This window comes from Balaenoptera acutorostrata, chromosome 8 (genome assembly GCF_949987535.1).
Source record: "Balaenoptera acutorostrata chromosome 8, mBalAcu1.1, whole genome shotgun sequence".
Lineage (NCBI taxonomy): Eukaryota > Metazoa > Chordata > Mammalia > Artiodactyla > Balaenopteridae > Balaenoptera > Balaenoptera acutorostrata.
In genome coordinates, this window is record NC_080071.1 from 47380745 (window position 1) to 47408674 (window position 27930).

At 32.3% G+C, this 27930-nt stretch overlaps 1 protein-coding gene across 8 annotated transcripts in view; it reads right to left on the reverse strand.

Moving 5' to 3' along the window:
• CALCRL (calcitonin receptor like receptor) overlaps window positions 1-27159 on the reverse strand; it is a 100252-nt gene extending 73093 nt beyond the window's left edge. For 5 of the 8 annotated variants that reach the window (XM_007196151.2, XM_007196150.2, XM_007196155.2 and 2 more), the window contains exon 1: window positions 26941-27159. The gene's annotated coding sequence lies outside the window, so the exon portion shown is untranslated. Of the gene's footprint in view, window positions 1-8431; window positions 8500-26940 lie in introns of all 8 variants that reach the window. The other 3 variants (XM_007196152.2, XM_007196148.2, XM_007196147.2) reach the window with 1 other exon arrangement.
• Between the last annotated feature and the right edge of the window lie 771 nt (window positions 27160-27930).

Consider the following 27930-nt stretch of genomic DNA (forward strand, 5'->3'; position numbering starts at 1 on the left):
AATTATCTGTGTTCCGTTTCTCTTTGTCTTATATCTACAGCAGTCTGAGAGAGCAAAGAACTTTTAGTCACAGCAGGAACTTCCTGTAAAATACAGTAAATGACTGTTTTCCTTGTATGCCACACCCTTTATTCTTCCAAGGTCCTAGGCATTTCTCCGCTACTTTAGGTAGAAATGTGCTCACTTAAACAGGAGTCATTAAATGTAAATGTGTTTTCATTTATTTTCAATAACTAGTAGATGTATAAATATCATTAAATATATTAGCAAGACTCTATACATTAATGGAATAAGCCAAAAAGTGGAAAGGCTTGCCCATCTGGCCATTTATAAGTATACTGTGACTGATGGATTAACATAGACAGAAAGTTAGGTAATCTAGGAATGTTATAAATATGGGCAGTTTAGGAACAACTGGCTCAAAGTTAAAAAATAGCAATATTATGACCCTGACATGTATAAATGAATTGTGGCATAGGCTGATTGATAATTTCACTTTGTTGTGTTCATGTTAGGGTCTGCATAATTGGGGAAGAGGGAAAATTTTGTCAAAATTGATCTATTCCATAGAAAGATAAAAAATTTGCTTTGAAAGGAAGCTTAACGAAGGCCTGGGAGATAGGGTGAAAGACAAATGAAACGATAATAAAATATCTAAGTGAAACAGACAAGGTTTTCTGTGGGGGGAGAGAGGTGCTTTTTTTTTTTTTTTAATGCACGGTTTTCCTACAGAGGGGAAATCCACACCCTAATGACTATTGGAATTAGTCTGGAGTCTAATGGACTCTGGCTGAGATTTGGCTGAGGGGTCTGATTCTTAATCATAAGTATGGGTCTATCCCATTAAACAAGCTTTTCAAATATGATAAAAAACCCTTTCAAGATAGGTACTCTTTGTTCAACTGATTGCTTTTTATATGGGTCAGTGCATCTTGGAAAAAAACTGTGGAGTTTTCCCACATCTAATGACAACCTCTTATGTTTTTGCAAGTTATAATGTTCTTCATTATCAAAAATAAAACTTCATTATCAAAAAATAAAAGTAAGTTATTTGTTAATCATAAGTTACAAATATAAATTATTACACATAGAGCTATAAGCTCCAGTTGCAAAGGACCTTTCTTAACCTCCTTATAATTTATTATCCTTAACAGCAAAAGAGAAGCCCTTATGGTACCTTCCAACCCACTGCTTGCAAAGCCTTATATTTATCTTCTTACTAATAACAGCAAGAGCTCACTTCCATGTGATATGTGTAGTACCTAGTCACCTTATCCCAGATCCAATACATCCTCCTGTAAGTAAGTCAAGAACATAAAGTTAGTTGTTTTGGTTACAAATCCATGGTACAAGGAAAGGTATGATATTATAACTCATCCTATTTTCATGATAAAAATGCTATATTCATATTTATTAATAAACTTATTTTAAGTGTACTTTTCATGGAAGAGGGAATGCAAAGATGAATTAAACATTCCAGTCTAGTGCAGTGTTCTAACTTTTCCATTGACACTACTTATAAAATAATTTTTAAAAAACTTCACCCATTTAAGTTACTAGGTCATTTGCAAAACATAATTTTGGGCACATTTTAAATGATGACATTTTAAACTATGACTGTTATAATATTCTTTTTCAATGAAATGTAAATGCAACAACAATTTAATACCTACACAATCATTTGTAGAGAAATGAATGTTCTCTTCTTGACAGTTGGAAATTTTACTTCATTTCTTAATCTCATTGACATCATATTCTACTCCACTATCCATCTTTCCCTGATAGAATTTTATTCTATTGAAATATATTTTTATTTTTCAAATTCTTTTAAATGACCACACTGAAAGAGAGCCAGGAAAAAGCATAATACAGAAATAGAAGGAGTAAAGACAGAGTGGAGCAGGAAAGATGGAGGGATGTAGAAATAGATCACGGAGCGAGCAGGTGACACTTAAAAACTCTAATGTTGCAGTATCTTCCTTTTCCTTTGAAGTGTTTGCATGGCTACTACGCAAACCTCTCCTAATCTTTTCCTAGGAAAATTTTCAATGAAGTCTTCTCTGCTCAAAATCTTTTATGCAACAAAATATGTATACCTAGGTTGAAATTTCATTAAAATAAAATCCTATCTAAATGAATGTTTTAAAAATCCTTCCCAATTGCATTACCATTACAATTTTTATTAGAAATAATAATACTAATAACAATGATGATAATAGTAGCTAAAACTTTTGGAAGGCTTACTCAATTCTAAGCCATGACCTAAGCACTAAATACTTCTGCCTCTACTTCTATCAGTTCATGTACAGAGTGGCCACCAAGTCTGGAAACACCAATGATATGTAATAGATGATATGCTACTTTATATTATAATACATGAAAAAATAATATTTACCTTTTCAGACTTTATGATCACATTATTAAAACATATAAAGTAGGTACTGTTTATCCCAGGTTTACCTTTGAGGAAATTGAGGCACAAGTACGTTTATTAACTTCACAAGATAATTTTAAAAATTGTTTGATTCAGGATTTGAACCAGTTTGGCTCTAGAGTTTATACTCTAGGTGAAAACATAATAAATTTATTATAAATTTTGATACATAATTTTTAAACACATAAAGTAAAATTTTATTAGAAATACATCATTAATGAGATGAAGAAAGTGGGAAAGTCATGTGTCCTTTTTAAGAAGACTTGGCAAACATCAGTGTGTCCATTATCCCTGTCCCCTAGTTTATGGCCTAGGAGATTGTTACATCCTGCAGAAATGCTTTGTAGTAAGACTCAGAAAGACGAAATAGTGCATGTGTGTATGTGTGTGTGTGTGTAAAGAAGTAAAAGGAACACTATGAAAGAAAAAGTAAAAAGGGAGAACTGGCCTGAAGCTTAGACCTTAGTAATTTTCTGTGGCAGATCAGTTCTAGGATGGAGTTCAAATGAAGGTTAAGAATCTGGAAATCGATTTCTGTAAAACAAGCTGTTTCTGCCTACTCCTTGGGGGTATGCATACCCCAGTTTGTAGATCACTGGTCTAAAGTGTAAGACATATTAAATGAAGAAATTCAATTCTACCAGAAATTAAAATGCATTGCATTTGAGAACTATTATGCTGGGCACTGTAGTCAGAAAAATGAATCAGACAAATTGTAATTTAATGTAAAGCAAATGTGAAAAGGAACAAATGATAAGTAAATAAATGTATGAAAGTTTATAGTGTCTATACTACATATAACATGGTTCCCATTAAACTTCAATGACAACTTATTTTTACTTATTAAATTAAATATTAAATAATTGTCATTATTAACAAATTGTTACCATAACTTATTAAATAATTATCATTAAAATTGACACAAGAATTCTTCTTATAGAAGGAATTATATATTTTTTATAGAATACATCAAAAATAACATGGGATAGAACAGCCACATGGCCATAAATGTTAGCAGTTGCTCAAATATAAGAAGCAAAAATCTCCTCTTCATGAATCAAGATTAGAAAATGTGTTATTTTCACTCCTAAAAACGAGGAAGGGAAATGAATGATAAAGAGGAAGAGAGTGGATCCAGAAAGATGGAAAGAGGCTGGAAATAGATAAGATATTGGAAGAACCAATTGACCTTTTTATTTTTATTTTTTTAACATCTGTATTGGAGTACAATTGCTTTACAATGGTGTGTTAGTTTCTGCTGTATAACAAAGTGAATCAGCTATACATAAACCTGTATCCCCATATCTCCTCCTTCTTGCGTCTCCATCCCACCCTCCCTATCCCACCCCTCTAGGTGGTCACAAAGCACCGAGCTGATTTCCCTGTGCTATGTGGCTGCTTCCCACTAGCTATCTATTTTACATTTGGTAGTGTATATATGTCCATGCCACTCTCCAAGTGACCTTTTTAAAATGGTGATGTCTACCACTTGATTTGAAATTGTTTGCATTGCTAATCTGTGAATCTCTCCTGAATCTTTCATATGAAAATCTGCAGTGAAGTCTACTATGCTCAAAAACAATTTAGTGTATGGAATTTCTTATAGATGTCAAAGAAAGGACTATTTCAGGGACCAATGCAAAGTAGAACAACTTTATGCACTAAAAGACAGTCTGATTAAATGTAAGTTAGCAAGGTGGTTTCAGAGAAGTGTATTTGTAAAGAATACCACCATTTATAGGATGCATAATAATACGGAAATCTCTTAGAGATTCGAAAGAATATTAGTAGACTTTTTTGGCACTGAAAATGAGAACCCCAAGTCACTGGATCAATAACAATACTGAATTATTGAGGTGGTGTGTTATACTTAGGTTCATGCTTTATTTTGCATGTGAGACATGTAAGTTAACATAAATGACAGGTATATATAGCAAATGTTCCTCATCAGTTGTGCTAAACTCATTTTGTTGAATCCATAATTTTTTGAATGATTTTTATTGGAAACATAGCTCATTACACAGAAAGATGAGAATAGGTATTTTTTGGACATTCTAACTGTTAGAATATTGCATCTTTTGACGCTTTAAAGAATTATATTTAAAAATATAAGTAAATGGAGTATAACCTTTAAAATTGTTTAAAAATAAAAGATAAAAATAATTTTTTAAAAAATCCAAAAGGATTCCTAGTTTAAAATATATATATATATATATATATATATATATGTTATATATATGTTATATATTTTTATACCTACTTTTTGTAGCAGGTCATTAATTATGCCTTCGAATAATGATATCTCTTAGTTTACCTGTTTTTAACTCTGAGCAATAAGATAGTGTGCTATAAATTTTTCAAGGGACGGTAAGACAATCATGCATGAAGTTGATCTATAAACATAGTTTAAACAGTAAAGGTATAATTTCCAGGGAGCATTTTAATATAATTTGTAAACGTACTTATTGAGTTTACAGGCACTAAAAGGTGTACTACAAAGAGGTTTAAAATAGCTCTTTACAGATGCTTCTTTATTGTAGCTTGGGGACAAGAAAGATGGACATGCCAAATTAAAGGACAAAAGACAGAATGTAAAATGTACCCTTTGGAGATAGAGATAAAACCATGAGCCACAGTGCTTGGGAAGAGTTAGAATTAAGGAGGATCTTAGAGTTTATTTAGAGCAACTTTCTGTTTTTTTTTTTTCTTTTTCTCAGATTTAGTTTAATCTCCTATTTTACGGATGGGGCAGCCAAACTCCAGTCTATTTATGTGACATGCATAAGTCAAAAGCTTAGCTAGAAGGAGAGATGTGCTACACACTAGACCAGCCCTCGGTGGCCAGTATCTCTTATTACACACCCGTGGCCCCCTTGCTCCTTGGGTACCCTTACTGCCTTACCAGATGAAATGAAGGAACCAAAGCACTGACAACTTGGGGACTTATATGCTATGGTCTTGGATTAGAGAAAACTAACACGCTTATAGGATTCCTCTTTTCAAAAAAACAGCACCAAATCATAAACACAAATTTAAATGCAGGGTCTTATTCGAGTGAAAGTCCTGGAATTTAAGTTTTAGTTTAGTGGAATACGAATACTTTTTAGTTTCCAAATTTACCTTAATTTAGTTCTTGCTGTTCTAACCAACCGGACTCACTCCTGATTCTCTGAACTATTCATATTATTTGCTGAGAAAACTTTCATCTTGCTCTGTGTAAAAGTCTTCTCTGATCTTTAAGAAACAGGCACTTCTCCTGCATGGAGAGCCATTCTGAAGAAAATATATAATTATCTTATGGACATAAAATGACTTTTAATAAATAAAGAGACATCTGTATTAATAGGTACAAAACTAAAATGTATAAAGATGCTTAATTTTTCCCCAAATAATGTGTAAATGTAATGCAGTCAAGATAATAAATAATTTTAAAGGTCAGCTAAACAAATAACAAACAACAATAAGACAAATGGACTCTAGAATCCAAAATAATTTTGTTAATATAATTTAGTAGATAGAACAATTTAGTTATGTTTCAAATCAGTAATAGAAAGGATGAATTATTTAATAAAAAGTGTTGCTACAACCGTCCATCAATTTTGGGGAAAAGTTTATATCTGAGATTCAGTTTCAGTTGGTTTAAGATTTAAATGTAAAAATGGACCTTTAAATTATTATAAATTTAAAAGTTAATATTTTTACTATATTGGAGTCAAAGAGAATTTTCAGTAAGAATATAATACTTTAGTGATAAATAGAAATGGATCCTTCTATTGCCAAAATTCAGTCTAGCCAGAGATATTCTCCTTGTTTCTTCCTCTTTCTCACCTCTTACCCATTTGTCAAATTTCAGAGTCTACTGAATGATTATGTAAATAAAGCAACGCAAAAATATTCAAAGTTAGAGGAATTGAACTATTACAAATCACATTATTTGTTACAAAGAACTTCAGATGATATTTTATTTCCAGCTCCTGTCTTTAATTCAGAGTAGTTACAGTCAGAGGATCCAGAACCTCAGAGCTGGAATAGACCTGAAGGTCTCACAGTATAACCTGCTTATCTTACAGATTTGGAAGGTGGGAGTTCAGGAGAGTTTAATGATATGCCTCATATCCCACAGTAGAGGTAGATGAGCTAAGACTAGGAGTTCTCTTTCCTAAGTCTCATTTCTGTGCTTCTTTTATTAGGTTAAAATTAAACCACATGTGAATCAAATTAATATGATAGCAAACCACAGTCCTGGTTCTCAGTTATATTTTTTAATCTCTCCAGAGATCATTTTTTCAACCTCTTTCTTGCTAGAATTTAAATATATATCCACCTTAAACTCTATTTGTTAGAAATAAAATTTTTAAAATGACCATTAGGACTATTAGTGTCTCACAAAAAAATCTTACCAATACTCTGCAAGTCAGAGATCAATTTAACGAAGAGAATGCAGCTTAAATTTGGACCTTTCATTTTCCAGCCACTTCCTATTTATCTCCTTCAAACTATCCAATATATGTTAGAATTTATAAGGTGGAAAGACACTTAGAAAAAAAATGGATAATCTTCTTAATTTCCATATGAAGATGACTGGTACTAACAGATACTGGAAGTCAAAATCAGTTTTTGCCTAGTAAGTGAATCTTCTTCCATTTTCTGTTCTTTCTTATATGTCTTCAATAAGCAAAATTGGGGCTTTAAAAATTGATCTGGCACCACTTCACATAAAAAAGTTCAGGAAGAAAAATCCAGCTGTCAGATATAAGTAGGCATTTTGAGCATTCAAACCATGCTCTAAGGAACAGTGAGTCATATGAGATGCAATGTGCAAAGGAAGCTGACACATAAAAGGATAGAACAACAATGATGAGTTCCCAAAGACATGCTGTGGGACAAAGAATAATTATAGAGGGTCTATTTTTGGGTCCAGCAGAATGACTTGGGAACTTAAAATCAGAAGAAGGAATTATGTCACTCAGCTTCGAATTTAAAATAAAATAATTCAGTAGCCTTTATTTTTCATTAATGCTATTATAGTTTATTGGGATGATGCATGATTGAATTGTTAAATACTTCCCAGTCTAAAAATAAGTGAGGACAGGAAAGCTACTTTAATTTTTTCAGGAAGGAGGATGTGAGGTGTAATAATAATCACATAATATCTTATCTGATATGGAACTATAATACTAAATATAAATAAGACACATCTGTCTGCAACAGTAATCTTTTTGGAGGCACCAATGCCCCTGAAGCTTGAAATTAATGCCCAGTATTGAAATTGAAACTGCTTTGCCAGGGAGTTCTAAAAATAGTATCTAGAGCAACTTAAATCTTTTATTCAGCTAACCCCCATTTTCCTGTTCCCTTATTTATAAATGATATCTTTTTACGTTCCAATTATGGGAAAGGTTTACAGACATTTATAAGAATATAATAGTGATTATGTGGATCAGAAAACAAAGAACTCTACAGAGGAAAGGAATTTAGTTCAAAAGAGCAACCTAGCCCTATTATTTTATACAGGAAACATAATTTGTTTTTTATATATGTATATATAGAAACATATACATAGTTATAGTTAAAATAAGATTAGCCATAGACATTATATACGTGTGTGTGTTTGTGTGTGTGTGTTTGTGTGATGTTTGTGGCTAATACTACCAAACTGTTAATATTAATAAATCTTATAAGAACTGTTCATATTAATTTAACATTCCTAGTCCTCTGGCCAAGGGAAAAAAGACATGGGGGATAAGTTCATACCCAAAGTTCCCAAGGAAATGACTTTGTAAGTCTGACAGATGTCCCTAAATCTGTATTTTGTTAGATTGCCTTTCAAAGTTTTCCTTGATTCAGAAGTTATTTGGAGTTATGTTATGTATCATTCTGTGAAATCTTTCTTATGATTGTTAACATGTTCATATTATCTTCAATTTCATTGTAAATTCAACATGTTACTTTCATCAAGTCATGAATGTTCTTTTGTAATATATGCATACTCAATACCTGAAGGTAGGGCCATCCATAGTTTTGACAGGTGGTAGCACAAGTGGCTGGTGTATCATCATAGGACCCTGGATGACAAGAGAACATTCCTGTGAATTTGGTATTATTAGTGGATAGTGGGATTTTACATAACTTAAAGTTATATGCTAGTGTGTTTTTTTTTTTTTAAATCACAAACATATGTATTTTAAATGTCTCATTTTAATGGGAAGTTGGGAGGCGTTGTTTCAGGCACATTTAGGTTGCCACCATGCTGACCTGAAAGTAATCAGGAACTTTGTTCTTGGACCTTATTTCTTAAGAATGAGGATTTTAAGGAGCACGAACATGGAGGATGGTCCCTGTTGTTCAAGATCTTAGCACTAGGGAGAGGTGGGTGCCCTGAAATGTTCAGGTGAAAGGTTGTTCCCAGAAGAAATGGCGGCTTGGTCAATGGTTCTGAGAAGGAAATGACGTGGCTAGTTCAAAGTACATAAAGAGAGCCAACGTGATCAAACTGGAGTGAATGAGGGGGAAAGAGTGACACAGATCTTGTCAAAGAGGAAGCCAGAGGCTAGACCATGTCAGTAATGAGATTTAACTCTCCTTAAACATAGGGTATCACTAACAGGTGAGATTCACCCACTGCTAAACTGAGTTAATGTATATAAACGTGGTTTACATCATTTTTTCAGACTCAAAATAAGGTCGAAGGCAAGATATAGCTATAATCTTGTTTACCTTGCTTTGCATTTACACAGTATTATTTGGACTTTAGAACTTCAAAAATATCAAATTTGCATTTGCAAATTTTTTATCTCCATTAATTTATATTGTGATTTGAGAGGCTTTTATTAAACTTGTTCTTATAGATCATGAATTTGCTACTTCCAAAAATAATTTCTGAATTATTGTCAAGGATTTCCATGAAGGCACTAGGGATCCTTACATGAAAACCCAGAAGTATTAAGAAAGCTTATGTTAAAAGCAATCTCTGTAATCAAATTTTTTTATATAAATCAAAAAGTTTTGATTACTTTGTAAAATTATTTTGTAAATTTTCACACTTTCATATATTTTAATAATGTATTATATATTATAAATTGTCTAGTATATGTTGTAATTAGGATCATGATCTGGTCATCTTAAAGAGTTGTGTATTTTTACACCAATAGACACTCCACATATATTTAGAATCTGAATTTTCTGCAACCTTTTTTGGAAAAAATTAAAACTCCTGTCAGTCTCAGGCTTTACTGGCATTCATATGGAATTCACAAGGTTCAAAGTTGAAGTTTATTTTGAGTATTTTCCCAACTTGCTAGAAAATGCCACTAGAAATAGACATGACCATGGAGCGTTTTTTTTTTTTTTCTGCATGAAATTTTAGAAATTTCATTTTTAAAATGAAATTTAATTTTATTATCTAGAAATTTTATTTTTCATCCCAGCTGAAAATGCTGTGAAAGAATATTTGCACCTTTTTGGTGATAGGGAATAAGTAAAAAACAAATATGTCAGCAATTACTTCTGACTATCAGTAAATTTATTGATGAGCTAACTTTGGTTAGTAAATGCATTGCACATATTAATAAAATATAATGTATGTGTTAGCATGGTCTTACTTCCACTTTCCTCTGAAAATATCAGTTATCTGTAGTACCAAAAAATAGATTAATATCCAAGAAGAGAGGATACAAAGAAAATATTATAAAGCCTTAATGAAAATGATAGAGATACCTAGAGAAAACTCAAAAGAAAGCTAATTTTGTGGAATTAGCACCACTGACTGAAGTAGACAATGAAATCAAAATCAACTAAACCTTAGAAACACAGAAAATAAATATATTATGTAAGAATATTGGATAAACTTTCTTGATATTTGCCGTGGTGAAGCACAACAATCAAGCTGGAAAAAAAAATGCAAACCTAAGTGTATTTATTAAGAGGAAACCAGAATCTTGAAGAAATATATTAGTTAAATTCAGCTACTGGATATAAGGGCAATCAAGTGGTTTCCAAAATGTGGAATTACATGAAAGACACAAACTCCAATGCCTTCTATGATATTTTTATGTATTAGAAATAATTATTACAACAGTAGAAAGAGAGACATTATCTCTTTCAGGAGACTTGTAAGCTCCATGAATGATTTAGAATAGTCAAAATATTATAAAAACACATAATACTTGTCGTGATACATTTGTCCTAACTCATAGAATGTACAACATCAATGGTGAATCCTACTGTATTTTCAGTGGGCATGATGTGTCAATATAGGTTCATTGGTTGTAACAAATGTATAACTTTCGTGGGAGATGTTAGTAATAGAGGAGGGTTGGGAGAGGGATTATATGGAAAATCTTTCACCTTCTACTCAACTTTGATATGAATCTAAAACAACTCTAAAAAATAAAGTTTATTTTTTAAAAAGCACACATGCATCTGAATGGAAGTATTCACTTTCTTCCTCTCTATTTTTTTTTTTTAAATATATATTTTTATTTATTTATTTTTGGCTGCGTTGGGTCTTCGTTGCTGCGTGCAGGCTTTCTTTAGTTGCAGCGAGCAGGGGCTACTCTTCGTTGTGGTGCATGGGCTTCTCATTGCGGTCACTTCTCTTGTTGCCAAGCACAGGCTCTAGAGCGCAGACTCAGAAGCTGTGGCGCACGGGCTTAGTTGCTCCGCGGCATGTGGGATCTTCCCCGATCAGGGCCAAACCTGTGTCCCCTGCATTGGCAGGTGGATTCTTAACAACTGCACCACCAGAGAAGTCCCTTCCTCTCTGTTTTTAAAGAAGATATGTATTTGATGGGGTTTTTGAATAAAAGGAAATGGAAAATTGGGGGTATGATTCTAGGCATTATCAATCTATGTTCTTGATCATGATGAGAAATGCCATTCACACATACCCAGTTTTAAAAGCAATGAAACAATCTTTCCTTTCCCTGGACCACCTAACCAAAAATAGTCCTTTTCTTAAATAATTATAAGCAAAAAATAATTCTACAGCATCAAGTCACTGCTACTCAATTAGAAACAAATATTTCAGAGGAAAATTTTAACTTGTTTTACATGTAGATTTGCTGTGATTCATAATTAGGGCAATGCAAATTAAAACCACAATGAGATACTATGTTATATCTACCAGGCTGGCAAAAATTTAAAAGCTTGACAGTAATACAAAGTATTGGAAAGGATGTGGTGTAATGGGAACCTCATACACTGTTGGTGGGACTATAAATTGGTATATGAATTGCTAGGATCCTGAAATCCCACTCATAAATTTATTCCCTAAAGAAACTCAAACATGTGTACCTGGAAATATGTTTAAAAAAATGTTCATTGCTTCATTGTTTATAATAGCAAAATGGTAGAAGCAATCCAAATGTCCCTCAGCAGGAGAAAAGATAAATACATTGTGCATTCATACAATGGAACACTGCAGCAGTGAAAAGAACAAAACCACAATTACACACATTAACACTGATGCATCTTCGGAACATAATGCTGAATGAAAGAAGCAAGTCTCCAAAGACTATATTCAGAAGTATTCCACTTTCATAAAGGTAAAACTAAAAATATAACACTAAATAATACATTGCTTAGAAATACATATATAGGTGGTCAAGCCATAAAGTAAAGCAAGGGAATGACTAGTACAAGTTTAGGCTAATGGTTTACTTCTGGGGACATACATGTGACTTAATCAGGGAGGAACATGATGGAAAAGATGGGTTCTAGGTATACAGGCATTTATTTATTTAAGCAGTGTATTTTTTTAAAAAATTAATTAATTTATTTATTTATTTTTGGCTGCATCGGGTCTTCGTTGCTCCAGTTGTTGTGGTGAGCAGGAGCTACTCTTTGTTGCGGTGTGCAGGCTTCTCATTGTAGTGGCTTCTCTTGTTGTGGAGCACAGGCTCTAGGCACGCGGGCTTCAGCAGTTGTGGCACGTGGGCTCAGTAGTTGTGGCCCGAGGGCTCTAGAGCGCAGGCTCAGTAGTTGTGGTGCACGGGCTTAGTTGCTCCATGGCATGAGGGATCTTCCCAGACTAGGGCTTGAACCCGTGTCCCCTCCATTGGCAGGCGGATTCTTAACCACTGAGCCACCAGGAAGCCCGAGCAGTGTATTTTAATAATCTTTCATATGCATGAAAATTTTAAAGTTTAAAAAGCTTTTGTAGGACAATGTGCAGAGTGTGATTCCTTACTCTGGAATCATGTACTTGTTATGGATCTGTGTATCAAAATACATAAAAACGCAATGTAATTCAGATAGGTCTGGGGTGTTGGGTGGGAGATGGAGATGCCTCACACAGCACGCATTCAATTTTAAAGTTCATTTCCTTTTGTCAGAATATTGTTAAGATTAGACCCCTTTTAAGATTTCACAGTTAAATCATAGAATATGTATGATTTAAACACTTCGTGAATTTTACAAATATGATTTAGGTGTGTGAATTCTATTTGACTTTAGGTTAGTTTCTTAGCTACATGGAGGGAATTTTGGAACACCAATGATGAACAACCTGTGAATCAATGTATATGTGTGAATATTTGTGTATGTGTGTGTGTGCGTGTGTGTGTGTACTTACTCCCTGAGTCCAGTGAAAAAGGAAAGGGTCAGTAAAGTTGTATTTTGGATTATTACCAAGTTTCTAAGACTATTAAGTTATAATGATTCAGATATGGAAAATGTGCACCTCAAATCACGAAACTAATAATTCTCAAAGCCAGAATTAGAAGGGAAAGCAATATATATCTTGTTATTTATGTGTAGTTCAGTGTGAATTTATACTTATTGTTTCATTATTTAGAAAATTAATTGATTTAAACATGTGCCTTGTTCACTCTAATTTTGTTACTGTAAATTTGAACCTAATCAGGTTATCATCTCTTGTCTCACAATATGCAGTGTAAAGTAAAGAGAAAGTGGTTTTCAGAGCACATGGGACTCACTTAAGTATCACCTCCCTCTGTGTGCTGAGCCACCCCAGATTGATTTGGTAGGTTTGGAATGAGCCAAGAGATTTGCAGTTAACCAAATAAGCTCTGCTGTTTTAAATGTGGTATGATTAATGTAGCCTAATTTCTGGGCTACCTTTAGAGAAACTATCCTAGACAGACTAAGATTTCCCAGTGGGTCAGTCTCTATGAACCCTCCCCTTTTAAAAGTAGAGTCATTATCTTGACTAATTGGGCCCAAGTCTTAGAACATGATTACCATCCAGGTAATCATGGAGGTGGTACCACCTGGTACCAGGAGATGGTATTTGCTTCTTACAACTTCTTCATAAACACTCCTCACCTCTTATCAGAAGGAATAACCCTTAGGCTTAACACTCAACTCCATTCTTCAAACAAAAGAGCAGGTAAATTTTTCATAACCAAAATATTATACCAAGCAGCTGGAGGGGATTTGTATACTAACTTTTTGTTCATGACCATGTATCCAAAGTATCTCCACATCTTAATTGATGCAGTTCAGTACTGGATTTTTATTTCCTAACCTTTCTGGCAAATACTATGTCATATTGAACCAATTTATCTTCTCTTATAGCTTCTCCTTTTATCTTCTCCCTCTTTGCCTCTCTTTACCCTATTCACTCCCTTTTATTTTTCTGGTTTATTTTACTTACAGTCCCATCCCTCATTGTGGCTTTATATCAGTTTTTTGACTCAGTAAGTAATAATTACTAAGTGAATTACATTGTTACAGTCATATATATTTGGTCTCTGAATGAGAATTTTTCTGAATCTTTCCTGTTCTCTGTTCTCCTGATTAGTCTCTAACTCCCTAACCTTGTTCCTTTCATTTCTAGTTTCATCAACTTCTGGTTGAATCTCTAAACCTTTCACCTTGACAGACACTGTCACCAGACCTGACGTGGTTTTACTTCAAGGCAGAAAAGTTTAGGATTTGTATAGTTTTTAAATTATATGTTTAAAAATATGCAATTAAAAAATAAGATCCACGTAAATAAGGAGAGCACATCCACTCCTTTAGAAACAAATGAGGTGAGGAACTAGTAAGTAAGAGGAATTAGTTAAAATAGAACTAATCAGAGAATGGCTAGTAACGTTTGTGGACAACATCATGGATTACAAAATTGATTTATGGTCATATTCCATGCTATAGGCTAGTAAGCTATGCCTCTAGAATAGAGACACTTTAACAGAGTCAAGGAGATCCAGTGTATAAGAGCTGAAGAACTACTAAAAATGATAATGAATTTTGTTCTATACCCTTAAATCCAATGTGCAATGAAGAGTCAATTATAATAATTAGTGAAACTCTTTTGACAGCAATTTTTTTAGACTTAATTTGGTATTAGACAATTTTTCAGTCTTCAGAAGAACTTTTTCATACTGCAAGTAACACTCTATTAGAAAATGCTCTCAAGAATACATGGTGCCTCTGCTGAATCTAGATGAGAGTAAACAAGTGTTTTGGCATTGCCTTTTTCTGAACAGGACTACTGGGAGTACCCATTTTTCATTGTAGGGACTGATTCTAGCTTGAGAAAGTGTGAAGTGTCTCTGCTCACTGTGAGAAATTAGTTATTTTTGTACTCCCATTTTAAGTGCAAAGTACTTGAACTGAAAATTCTATTATTATTCTATTAATATGTAAAGCATATTTTAAGTGCCCTTTCCACCATTTCATCAAGCCCTTCTAGATTAGAAATTGTCACATTTTGGTCTTTTAAAAGTTATTGTTGATTTCAGCTTTATTTTATTATTATTGTTGTTGTTTTTAAGCTACTTGGAACAAAGAAAATGTAGAATATTGGATTGTCATGTTATATATAAACATACCAGAAATTAATTGAATGTAGAATAATTCTTAAAACAAATACAATTTTTGTTAGGGTATTATTATCATTTATGTTTTGTAATAGTAACTTTATTATAAGTTTACCATTCGATAATACCACATTAAAGTCAGAAAGTTCAAGAAGACTTAAAGAAGAAGCTATTTCACAACTTACTTTTATGTTTTGAACAATACTTCATTGAGGACAGAGAGTTGTTTAATCCAAACTAGTTTGTTGCTTGTGGTTTAAAATCCAGTCATATTAGATAATATACTGAAGGACAGTAAAGTTACAACCTTGACACATTTTATACACATATTTTTTTTCTGAATACTATGGACATATGTTGAGAATCAGTCTTTTTCTCAAAGGAATATTATTATTTCCCTGAATGATATACATTCTAGACTCAGAAGAAAAAAAAAACTCAATAATGATATTTCTAGGTGAATGAATGACTAACACCTGTTTTAAAAGAAATTAAAGTTAGCTATATGTGTCTCAAACACATGGAGAATCTTAATTAGAAAAGAAAAGTATTGTTATAACTTATGAGTTGTGTCCATTAAAAGATACATTTTGTGAAAATTCATCATTAGGCTTTCAAGCAAATCATGATTTTATTTAATGACAAGTATGTATTTTAATTTATAAAATAGTCCTTTGGTTTTAAGTTTAGAAAACTTTCAAAGCTGTGCAATGATGAAAGGGCATTGACAGTTGGCACTCTTTAAAATTATCTTTAAATATTTATAAATCAACACTTAAAAGCTTGATAAATTATAGACTTACAAATATGTAGCTCTTCACTTATCAAACAGAGGTATAATTTTTTGGCAATTAAACAGGATTTGTATTCTACCCTATATGCTTTATTAAAAGATCGATTTACTTTCTTTCAATTTCACTGCTAAGGGTTTTTTTCTCCTTCTATAGACTTTTTAGTGCTATTGTCCAAAAAGGCAACAAGAAATGGAGGAAGACTTTTGTTGGGAGGCAACAGTGGGCAAGTCTGCCAGTTTCAACAAGAAATTCTGCCAATTTCAGCCATTGTTTGGCCATTTGGGGAAATGCTTCAACACTTTGTGTTAAAACACTGACCAGCCTTCTCACTTACCCCAGTTTGAAAGGTCATGCCTTGGAATTCAGTGAAACCTGAACACTAAATACATTACGGAAAGCATCTTTATTAATTTATTTTCCTTTACAAAGACAGTGAAGGGGTAAATATTAGGTTGACCTAAGAATAATGAAATGGTAATTAGCTTCTGAATATTTTCTCTTTGGCAATGTGTAGTGATTCTAACACCTTCAGAATTTCAGCTCTGACATCTACTGTGTACTGCATACAAAATCACAGAGTTACTAGTTTTCTGTGGAGACTGGTAGAAAGAAACATATTCATTCATTTAATCATTTATTAAGCAATCTTTAGCACCTACTAGTGCAGGCACTTATTTAGGTGCTTAGGATATATTAGTAAAAAAAAAAATAGAAGTGCTTGTACTTGTAGAGCTTACATGTTAGTTGCATGGACAGAAAATAAATAAAAACAGAAAATATGTAAGTTATAGTAGATGGTTTGTTGCAAGGTGATTGGTGTTATAGGAAAAAGCAAGAACATACTAAAATAGCTAAAGATGAACAGTAGGGTTGTGGTGGTATAGGTGTAGGTTTATCTTAAATAGTGATTAGTTTAGGCCCCATAGAAAAGTTTTTACTTGAGCAAAGACTACAGGGAGGAGAGGGACCTAGGCATATGGATATCTGGGAGAAAAGCATTCTATGCTCATTAAAAGGAACTCAGATAAGTTTTAAGCCTTTCTTAGATAATGTGTTGACCTTCCCTTAAATTTATGCCAATTGATATCAGAAGTACTAGCAAGAAGTAAACTTGTCTGGAGGTGAAGGACTCAACAAAAGAAAGAAGAGCTACTAAAATCCGGAATCCAGGAACTACACACCCACAAATAAGAGCGATTAGCATTTTTTTTTTTCATATTCAGGTGCTATAATGATGCATATGTGATTAAGAGTAAAGAAGACATAATAAACTTAGAAAGTTACTCAATTCATTCAAGTAAGTATTCCTTCACTAATTTCTATTATAATTTTGTATTGGTAAAGTAATATGATACACAATGATCTTTGTTTTATTTATATATTTATTATTTATTGGCCATGCCATGCAGTTTGCTGGATCTTAGTTCCCCGACCAGGGATTGAATCTGGACCCACGGCAGTGAAAGCGCGAGTCCTAACCACTGGACCGCCAGGGAATTCCCTGATCTTTGTTTACTACAAATTTAATTCCAAGGAGTTAGTCAAATTGGAATTGATATACTGTGATAGCTCTCCAGATAGAAAAGCTTACACGTTGTATTTACAGACTGTTTCCCTTTCGTGATAATAAAATTATGCAGTTATGTGTGGAAGAAAAACATAGACCAAGATGTAGGACAATCCTTGAAGTCTAAATGATTTTGAGTAATTAGGAGCAGAGTGTTGTCTCAGTGTAAAAATCTAACTTTTTTTTTTTAGAGCACATGCTATTTCAAGACCTACATCATAGTTACACTCAACGAAACCTCTGAAGACACACTGAGCTGGAGTCTCCTATTTCTAAGTTAGGATCTCATTGGCTAGATTTATTTAGCTTATTCTAGCTTCTAGCTTCAGAAACTACATGTAACATTAAAAGTTTTTAACATGTAGTCTTTTATGGTATGTATGGTACTATAACTGAGAAAGTTGAGAATATGTAGCCTTAAATATGTAGTGTCTTATGGTACTAGAGTTGTGACAGTTAAGAACTTAGTGAACTATGAGCTTTCAGGGTTGATCTGAAACTTAAACAATCAGTGGATTTTTGAAGGATGTTTGAGTTATATGAAAACTCTAACATAAACTCTTTGATTTTGGTATATTTATTTTGAAGGAAGTAGGCTGGAATCTGGTTCATTAAATATGGACATATATTAATTTTATGATCAAAAGACTTGGTAAGTCTTCTAATAATTTTTGAACTGATAACATGGAGCACAGTACAGGAAATCCTTTTGGAAAGTGTATAATTAAGGAAGTTAATTCATGTGAAGAATTCAATTAATTAAAATATTAAGCAATATTTAGGAAAATCATTTATGGATTACATCCCTCTCAGTTTGCTCTAGACCTTAAAACTTGCTCATATCTCATTTGAAGACCTTCCTGTTCAAATTAATGAAACCAAACATTCTTCAAACTTTATTCTTAATGATATCACTTTCTTTAACCACATTCTTTTTGTCTAAAAAATGAACAATTTCTGCTACACGACCATGACATTTGTGGTGGATTTAGATGCAAGGAAATCTTTCTGTTAAAATTTAAAATGTCAAAGTTATGTCAGAAGCAGTTGAAAAGAAGATATTTCAGAATATCAAAGCACATACAATTGTGAGTTAAGTAGAATCCATTAGATTGTTCTTTATTTCAGGGTTTTTTTCTACTTTTAATCTATAATCCAAGGTTTCTTAAATATAATAAATATATACAGAAAATATCTGATTTATCAGGTTTTGTCATTTTAGAAACACCCTAGTTAAGGCATTCAGTCCTGATCTTGCAACAAAATGAAAAATAGAGTGGCGGCCAGCGGTATAGCTTAAGAGTTAATAGGTACTTTAATCAGCACTGTCTTACACTGCACTGAGGTGGAGCTGATGTTGTCCAGACCCGGGGTCTTACCTTTAACATCTAACATAGAGGCTGGCACATTGTGAGTGCTTTCTAAACTGAAAATCATGCTGTTTAACCCTAGCACCCCTAATATCAATAATGGCATAGTCACTGTGTTAAACTACAACAGTTCTCTGACAAGATTAAATGCTGGTGTGAACAGAAATTTCCCCATATAAAATATATTGCAGTGAGAACATATTTTAACTTGATAAGAGGAAGAGCAAATCTGGAAGATCCTGTGTGTATGTTATCTTTTTCTTAAAAAAGTGGAAACCTTATATCACTTTTCTTTACCCTCCCCCATTTATAATGTATTTTTATAACACTGATTATAATATATTTCTTTTAAATATATCTTTAACATACATTTAAACCCATATCAGACTGCCCTACCACCCCCCTAAAAAAAATCCTGAGTAACTAGAGAATATGAACCATGCTCATGGTTGGATGACAACATTAAGGTCTCAGTTCTTGTCAATTTAACTAGTGAATTCACTACAGTTCCAGTTATCATTCCAGAAGGAATTTTTGAAGAATTTCCCAAATCTAAAAATCTAAATAATTTTGTAGAAAAAAGAGTAAATATGGATGAATCCCCCTAACTAGTTATGATGGTTAATTTATGTGCTAACTTGGCTAGGCTATGGTGGCCCAGTTGTTTGATCAAACACTAGTCTAGATGCTGCTGTGAAGGTATTTTGTAGATGTGACTGACATCTACCATCAGACAACTTTAAATAAAGGAGATGGCCCTTGATAATGTGTGTGGGCCTCTTCCAATCGGCGGAAAGCTTTAAGATTAAACACTGAGGTTTCCCAATAAAGAAAGAAATTTTCTTCAAGATTTTTTTTCCATGTTACTCTTGACTATCTGAGGCCAGAAAGTAGCTGCTGAGTATTTGGTTTGGAGGAGGGTCCAAAGGTGTAGGTGTAGGTGTAGGTATAGAAACATAGTGAATGGAGAAGGGTACAGAGAGGAGATAGAAAATTACCAATTGCGGATTCTACCTACGATTATATTGCCCTCTAGTTGATGGAAATAATCTTATAAGCCATTTGTTTCTGATGTTCATGTCTATTTTTTGAGTTCATAGGTACTTATAAAAGTATCTGAAGTAACTGAAAAATATATACATATAATTTACCTCATTCAGAAGAAAAATTGTCATTTGAATTAATTAGCAAGTTTCATAAATGAGATCCAGAACTCTTAATGGATCCATCAAAAAGGGACATCCCATGAAACTCATGCAACTGTATGCAAAATGTGAGTCCCTATGAATGTAGATTAGTTGGTTTTGTTCTGGAGAAAGTTTGTAGTTTTCATTATATTCTCAATATGGACCATAATTCATAAAATATTCAAAAACAGATTTTTAGAATAAATTATCTTAAACCAAAACTTAAATGAATGTTCACTATCCTATTGCACAAGTACTCTTTCATCTTATTTCTGAAATATAATACATAAGAAAATATAAGTGTCTACCATTAGGCAGTAGTAAGAAGGCCCTGTAATAAAGACATTTTTACAAAAAGAAAATAACCACCAAAAACTTGGAGCCCTACAAATGAAGTTTAATTTGATCATTCTAAATGTTCTTTAAATTTTGAGTTTCTACAGCTGCTATAAGTAGTCAAAACTAAAAATTTCTTGACAAACATCTAAATTTATCTCTAATGTACCATATTCCACAAAATCCACATAACATAAATAAACTTACTTTTATTATCTTATGTTAGAAGAAACTGAGTTTAAATCTGGTGGATCATTATGCTTATTCAACTTTGTGCAATGTTAGTAGTAGAGATCTAATAATAGATAATATATAATAGTGCAACAAAATAGTTAGGATTCAGAGTCACGGTAGATGTACGTTAAAATCAGAGCTTTATCAATGATATCATTTGACTTTGGGAACACCATGTACTTCATTGGGCTTCATGTATAAAAGAAAGAAAAAAACAATAATTTCTGTATAATATACCTTTAAAATTCTTAGCATGAAGATACGTTTTAGGTGCTCAAGCTCTGTAGAAATGGTGATTAACAATGTCAGTTTTATTAGGTCTGGCACATATTATATGATGATGGCAAAGTGTGATCAGTCTAAAAACTGATTACAAATCACACTTGTTCACTCTCCCTGTCCTATGAAGAAGATGTATTCTAATTGTCTGTATGTTGATTGTTTGGAATGAGCTTTTGCATAGACACAAGTTATGTCCTCAATCTTGTTCACAAAAGATTTATGATGAGCACTAAAATGTGTTGAATACCTACTACGTGCCAAGTGTTGTGCTAAACATTTTCAATGTATTGTTTCTTGGATTCCTCACAAAACCTTATAAAGCAATGTGATTAATCACTTCCATTTTACAGAAGAGAAAGGGGAACTAAGATAACCATATGACCTTTGGCACATTACTTAGGAGTTCTGTGCCTTGGTTTTGGAGTTTCTTACCTGCAAACAAAGATAATAATATTTGCTAGGGCTTTGGGGAAGATTAAATGCGTTTATACATGAGTAATTAATAATGTCCATGGCACATGGCAAACCCTCAAAGAAATTAGCTAAATCAGGAGCAGCAAGCCACCCTTTAAAAGGGGGTTATCTTGTATGAGTGCAGTGTGGACAAATTCACCCATGCTGACTTCTGGTGGGAATGCTGCAGCAGGGAAGGCAGACTCTACTGTTTGAGGCGGAAAAAAAAATTAAAAAAGTTTTTGTCCCTCAGGGATATTAAGATAGATGCATCCAATAATGCATCCTTCATCCAATAATTCATCCTTATCTAATAATGTCAAGGACCAAAAAGCAAAGCTGACAATAAATATATTTACCCAAGTAAACCTGATAATTCCAAGATATTTTAGTTAGTTAACTGGGAGTTTAACGAAATTGTGTTTAACAGATTTAAAATGTAGCAATATCCTTACTAAATGTGATATGATTGTTGTCTAAAATGTACTCCATTCCAGGGAATTGCTTCAAACAACAACTGTATCTAAATTTCTAAAACATGAATCCATAAGTTATACTTTTTGCCTTAGCTAATAAAGTATATTGGCATGTCCAAAAAAAAAAGATTTAAAACCAAAAAAATTTCATTGAAAATAGATTTTTAAAGAAGACATATGTAAATTGATTAATAAAATATTTAAGCATGTTACCCTAATATTAGATCTGCATTATTTAAGGAAAAACAAGTCTCCTATTTTGCCTCACATTTGAAAATAACAGAATTAAGAAAAAAAATCAACAGTTTTGTATTGATGACATTCTTTCCCCATAGTTTTTAATCCTCCTTATTTTCTGCTATAACATTACTTATTCTTCTCTAGTACTTACTGAAGTTCCAATTTTCCCTTCAAGTTATCCTTGGAAGGGAAGCAAAACTGAGGTTCATGCACAAATATCTGCATAATAATTGGTGTTAGGTTAACTAATGGTCATGGGTTCAAAATAATGCTCATTTGCAAAATGTATGAAATCAGTGCTTGGATATAAGACAAATTTATCTTAGTTTTGATTGATAAAACCAAGCTTATGTGTTCATGAATATGCTAATGACCCCCCAGCTAACTAAGCTGGAAGGAGAGGGGCACCTTGTAAACCAGCTAGCCGCTATTTCACTATATCACTGCTATTTAATATACCAAATGACATGCTCACAAGTCACTATGGTTTTATGAGAAGCACAATTGAGTTCAGGTTAACCTAAACCTAAATAGAGAAATAATGACAGATTTATACAAAAGTTTATGCCATATTAACATTTTTTATCTAAAAAATATGTTCCATGTTAAAAAGAATAAGATTTCACTAAAAATTGGGCTCCATCCAACAACTTCAATAAAGTATAAAGCAATAGCCTCAATACCACAGGGTTGGGTTGGTTAAGTGTTCATTTAGATTTATACTGGGTTGAGTTGAGTTTTTGTCCTTTTAATTGGTAGTAAGGTAGAAAACATATGATGCAGTTAATTAAACTTTTATGTTTAAAAGTAAATACACTCTTTTGACCATTTTTGCAAACGACAATATATTGTGTTAGTTTTGTATAATACTGTTTCTTTTAAGTAAACTAATTTAAAGGAAAAAGAGGAAGAAACATGTTCTAGGAAAGTATTTGCAACTTATCATCTGATAATAATTCTGGTAACCTAATAAACATAGACCCTAACTCAGTCCACAGCGAGTGATTCCATTTTATTTTTTAACATTAAGAAGACTTTTATTGGATCTTTAAAATCCATTTCTTCATTTTTTGTAAATAACATTAAATTAAAAAACTAATTTGATTTTAAGTTTACTCACATATGGAAAAATACAGATTATTTGATCTAATCTGATTTAATGAACAATATTATAATCCAAATTAGACATGAGAAAATAATAATCTGGATTTATTGAGGACAAAAAGTTTAAATTATTTAAATTGGAATGGCAATAGGGTGTATAAAGTATATTTCCTATTATTTAAATGGGGCTTGTTGATTTAATTATCATATATCTAATCATATGCTCTTTTTTCTTAAATCACACTAGTTCAATATTTATATTCCAAATTTTACAATTAAATGTATTCTATATTATTTTTTCAATTTTACACTAATTAAGTCTGTATATCTTCAAAATTATAAACCAACTTATAAGTAGATAAACTAAAATTAAGGTGTGAAAACGATCCAGTTACTTTGAGTTGCATAACTACTACTGATGAAAGAATTTGGGCAGGTATGATTGTCCATGTGAATAAATGGGAAAATGATCGAGATATCTGGTTAGTATATAGACCTTGTGTTTCTGGTTAAGTATTTGTTTTCCACCTAATTGCATCAGAACATTTTCTGATACTAAATGAGAGAATTTCTTAAATTTAATAGTGCAGCATGGTAGTAGTACTTTGGTAGAAAAAGAGAGATTTCCTAAGAAATTATAAACATTTATATAGTGCACCCATGGACTTCAAAACGAGACACAGACAAATCTTTTAAATAGGTGTGTACTGATTTTCCATCTTAAGTATATTCTCTGATAGTCTAAGTCAAGAACTAAGAGATACTACAAGTCAAGAACTAAGAGATACTACACTCTGAGTGTCTGTCTTTAACACTGTTGCAATGATGTATCTTATGTTTATGGTTTAAAAGCTTCTCTGAATCCTAAACAAAGATAAGGAATAAAGCCAAAGATGTCAAATAATGTCCTTTAAATATATTTGTTTTCTGAAATGTTGACACCATTATCATGGTATCTCTAAAAACCATTATTTTTTCAAGCTGTGTTCAAAGTCATACATAGAGTATGAAATAAGTTTTGTTTGGTGAATGCATATTTAGATCTTTAAAAAGTTTATTTTAATTGTTCTATAGCAGTCTCTAAGGCAATTCTTAAAAATTAAGTAACTATCAAATTTTAACCATGGAATTAAAGGTTGAAAACAAAATATTGTTATAATGGTTACAAATATCTAAATTAGAAATATGTTATAATACTATAAATTGAATTTTGATTAGTTTTTATGTGTTTATCAAAGAATTTTTCCACGTTAACATAAAGCTTATAAGGTAAACTTTTGTCTTAATATTATTTTGATTTTTTTACTGAAGTAAATATCATAAAATAATGATAAAATATGTACAGGTTAATGTGAAGGTTCTCACAGTATACTAGGGTGTTGACTCCATTTAAACTTCAGTATGTCCTAGGCATCACCAATGAGTAAAGTACATATACCTTGGCCATTCATTTAACATAGTTTTTAAAATTACAGACCCAGTTCCAATTTCTATTTAATTTTTTGTTATTCATTTTTTTCAAAGTGAATGAATACTCTTATATATTCTAAAAATTTACATATTTTAACTAACAAAATAATATTTTGGCATATGCCAAGATATACTGGGGAAAAAAGAACTTGTAGCAATAACCAAAAGCATATTCTTAAAGATATCTAAATATTGCAGGTAGAACATATTTTTGCTCACATTACCCATGTGATTTATCAATTCTGTATTTTTATCTTACATATTTAGAACTGGAATTAGATTCTGTGTATTGATTTTATGATCCTACAGGGTAATATCATCCAGAAAAGTAAATTAATTCTTAATGGCTGAAAGCATGCATTGATGCTCTGATATTCTCTTACCATTAAAGAAAGCAAACTGTAGAATTTAATAATATGAATTCTTATTTCAAACTTTCAATTATTTTCTCAAATAATAAACCTTTGCCAAGTGACCCTCAATATTCATTGCCTAGTGTTTTTCCACAGTATTTTTTGAAAATAAAGATTATAAACCATACTATTAGAATAGTTACAAAAAATAAATTAAATTATTTTAATAATTTAAAGAAAATTATGGGGTTTTGGCTAGCAATTAAAAAAGATTAGAGAATTTGAGGGAGTTCCTTATTATAAAATACAATATTAATGTAATACTTCTTTGTAAGAAAATAATCTAAATTAAAAACAATGTTATTTTAATTTTTGTTACTAACCCATGGCATTGGGTTAGGCATTTAATGTGTTCTTTCCATTTCTTCCCCTAATTATCTAATGGCTATTTACAAAGTCACATTCTAAAAACACTATCCATTTCCACAAATGTGTCAGGGAACTCAGTACAATTAATGAATGACAGGAGATAGGAAACCAGCCATAATATTTTTAAATAATCACAAAAATAAGACTTAATTGAACTTTCCATTATTTGGAGAAATTTGCGGAAAAACTGAGTAGAAAATTATGAAGGCATTACTCAGAATGTGTTGGTAGTCCACCGTTAATGTGCCAGATTATGGGTGATTAAGTACAGGATTTCTCCACTGAAGGATATTTTGCAGATTATAATTTCACTTAGGTAAGAAAATATATTAAAATTATGTCAATTAATATAATTTGAACCCAAATATGACATTTAATTTTTCTTAGCAACAAATTTGTCACGTCTCTATACCAACAAATTATTAAGTAGATACTAGTTTCTTAAATTGTCCAGGACGGTCTGTACTGTTGAAAGAAGCATTAACAGATGTTTCATCTCAACATTTCAGTAAGTTTTATCCTGGAAATTATTTTTTTAATACACACTTTAATTTCCCTGTTTAATTATCTGATATATCCATTTGGGAAATATTTTGTTACTTTTCTTTACCCACGGTTATCTCAGTATCACACCCTCCCCGAAAAAGCTTGAAGAAGGATACCAGACAAATGGAAGTAACACATTCTATTAGCTTAAGAGCTTTGAAATTAGAGTTAATATAGAAATATCAACATTTTCTCAACCCTAGTTGTTTCTTTTCCTTTGTTGCCCACCCCATGATCCAATACAGCGGAAACAGTTCAGAGTTAGTAAAAGAGAGACTTGGACACATCTGGCAACAGCGAACAATGAAAATTCCATTAGTTCAATAGTTAGAGATGTATGTGTAAATAAGGGTGAGTGGCAAATAGAAGACAAATATAATAAATCCAAAGTGATTCCTTTTCTTTTAATTCTCCATCGTGTTCAACTACAGAGTGAGACTCTGAGACCCCCATAAGTAGTTATACTTTCACCCCCTTTTTAGAACACTGATTATATGGAAAGTTTAAAGACTCTTCCTGGGGGAAAAATGTTTTCCAGCTGTCAAAATTTAAGCTTAGCTAATAGTAGAGCTAATTTTAAAAAGCATTGTTCCCTGATTAAGATATTTGTTCAAAAGTATGCCTTTTAATCCATTTAGATGTTTTATTACTTCCTAAATTTATTTTTCTAGAATATCACTGTACATAATATTATCAAGTAGTAATAGGTATTGTGTACATCTTGGGGAGATATACTCTCATTTTTCTAACATGTGAAATAAATGAGAATTGTTTCAACATAATTTCAATGTCACTAACTAAATTCTATAGTAGAAACATTGTCAAACTACATGAGAATACGACTCCGAATAAATATATTTATTTTGAATAATGCACTTACCCAGCACAGCTCCTAAGGAAATTCTTGGTGAAATATTCTTAGGATGGAATTTGATTTTCTGAGATTCCGCAGAAGAAATGTACCCCCAGACAAGGTGGGGAAGGGTGAAAGCTTTGCAGTGTAACCCTGCAGGCAGGGTGAGGTCCAGTTAGCAGAGCTTGATGATCTAAAGCAGGAGGTGACACTCTCTGCTGGAGAGAGAGGGTTGTTCTGAGTAGATTGGAAGGGTTGTCACATTGTATGTGCTCAGCAGCAGAAGGGAAACATCAGAGCTTCCTGTTACATCACTCTGACCCCGCCTGCAGTTAGTGTTAGGTTACTTTCTTTCTCAAATGGCATACCCCAGGAAAGCAGCACTCCTTTTTTATTCTGAGACAAGAGCAAGAAGCAGCCTGAACAGACAGAGATCATATGCTGTATGAATACATTGTTAGCAGCAAAAGCTGTCTGGATTTCACCTTGACTGAGTTCTGTTAGAACTTGTCAAACAGAGATGCCTGTGATTTGAAGGAAATCTGAACATAGTATTCTGCTCAAAGAATTAAAGGAATTAGGAAGTGTGTGTGTGTGTGTGTGTGTGTGTGTGTTGAATTATACTTTACAAAGCATCAAGGGAATTTTTTAATCTAACATGTCTTTCTTCATGAAGGAGCACAGAAAAGTAATAACCATTTTTCCCTCATAATTAGTTCTGTGATCTAACTCTTGTTAATTTGGATCTCTGATAATCAGAGCTATTATTCCCTGATCAGTTTTCCACAATTAAATGATGAAACTCTATCCTGTAGGTTTTTGAACATTTTTTTTTATTTTGTTCGTGACATAGATATGTGTGTATGTGTCATAACCAAAACCATTGTGTGTGTATACATATACATACATAATTATTTGTCATTATATGTAAATATATATCTTAGAGAAAATAACCTTCTGAGAATGTGTTTATAAATTTAAAATAATTGCACATATTTTAAAATATTTGACTTAATT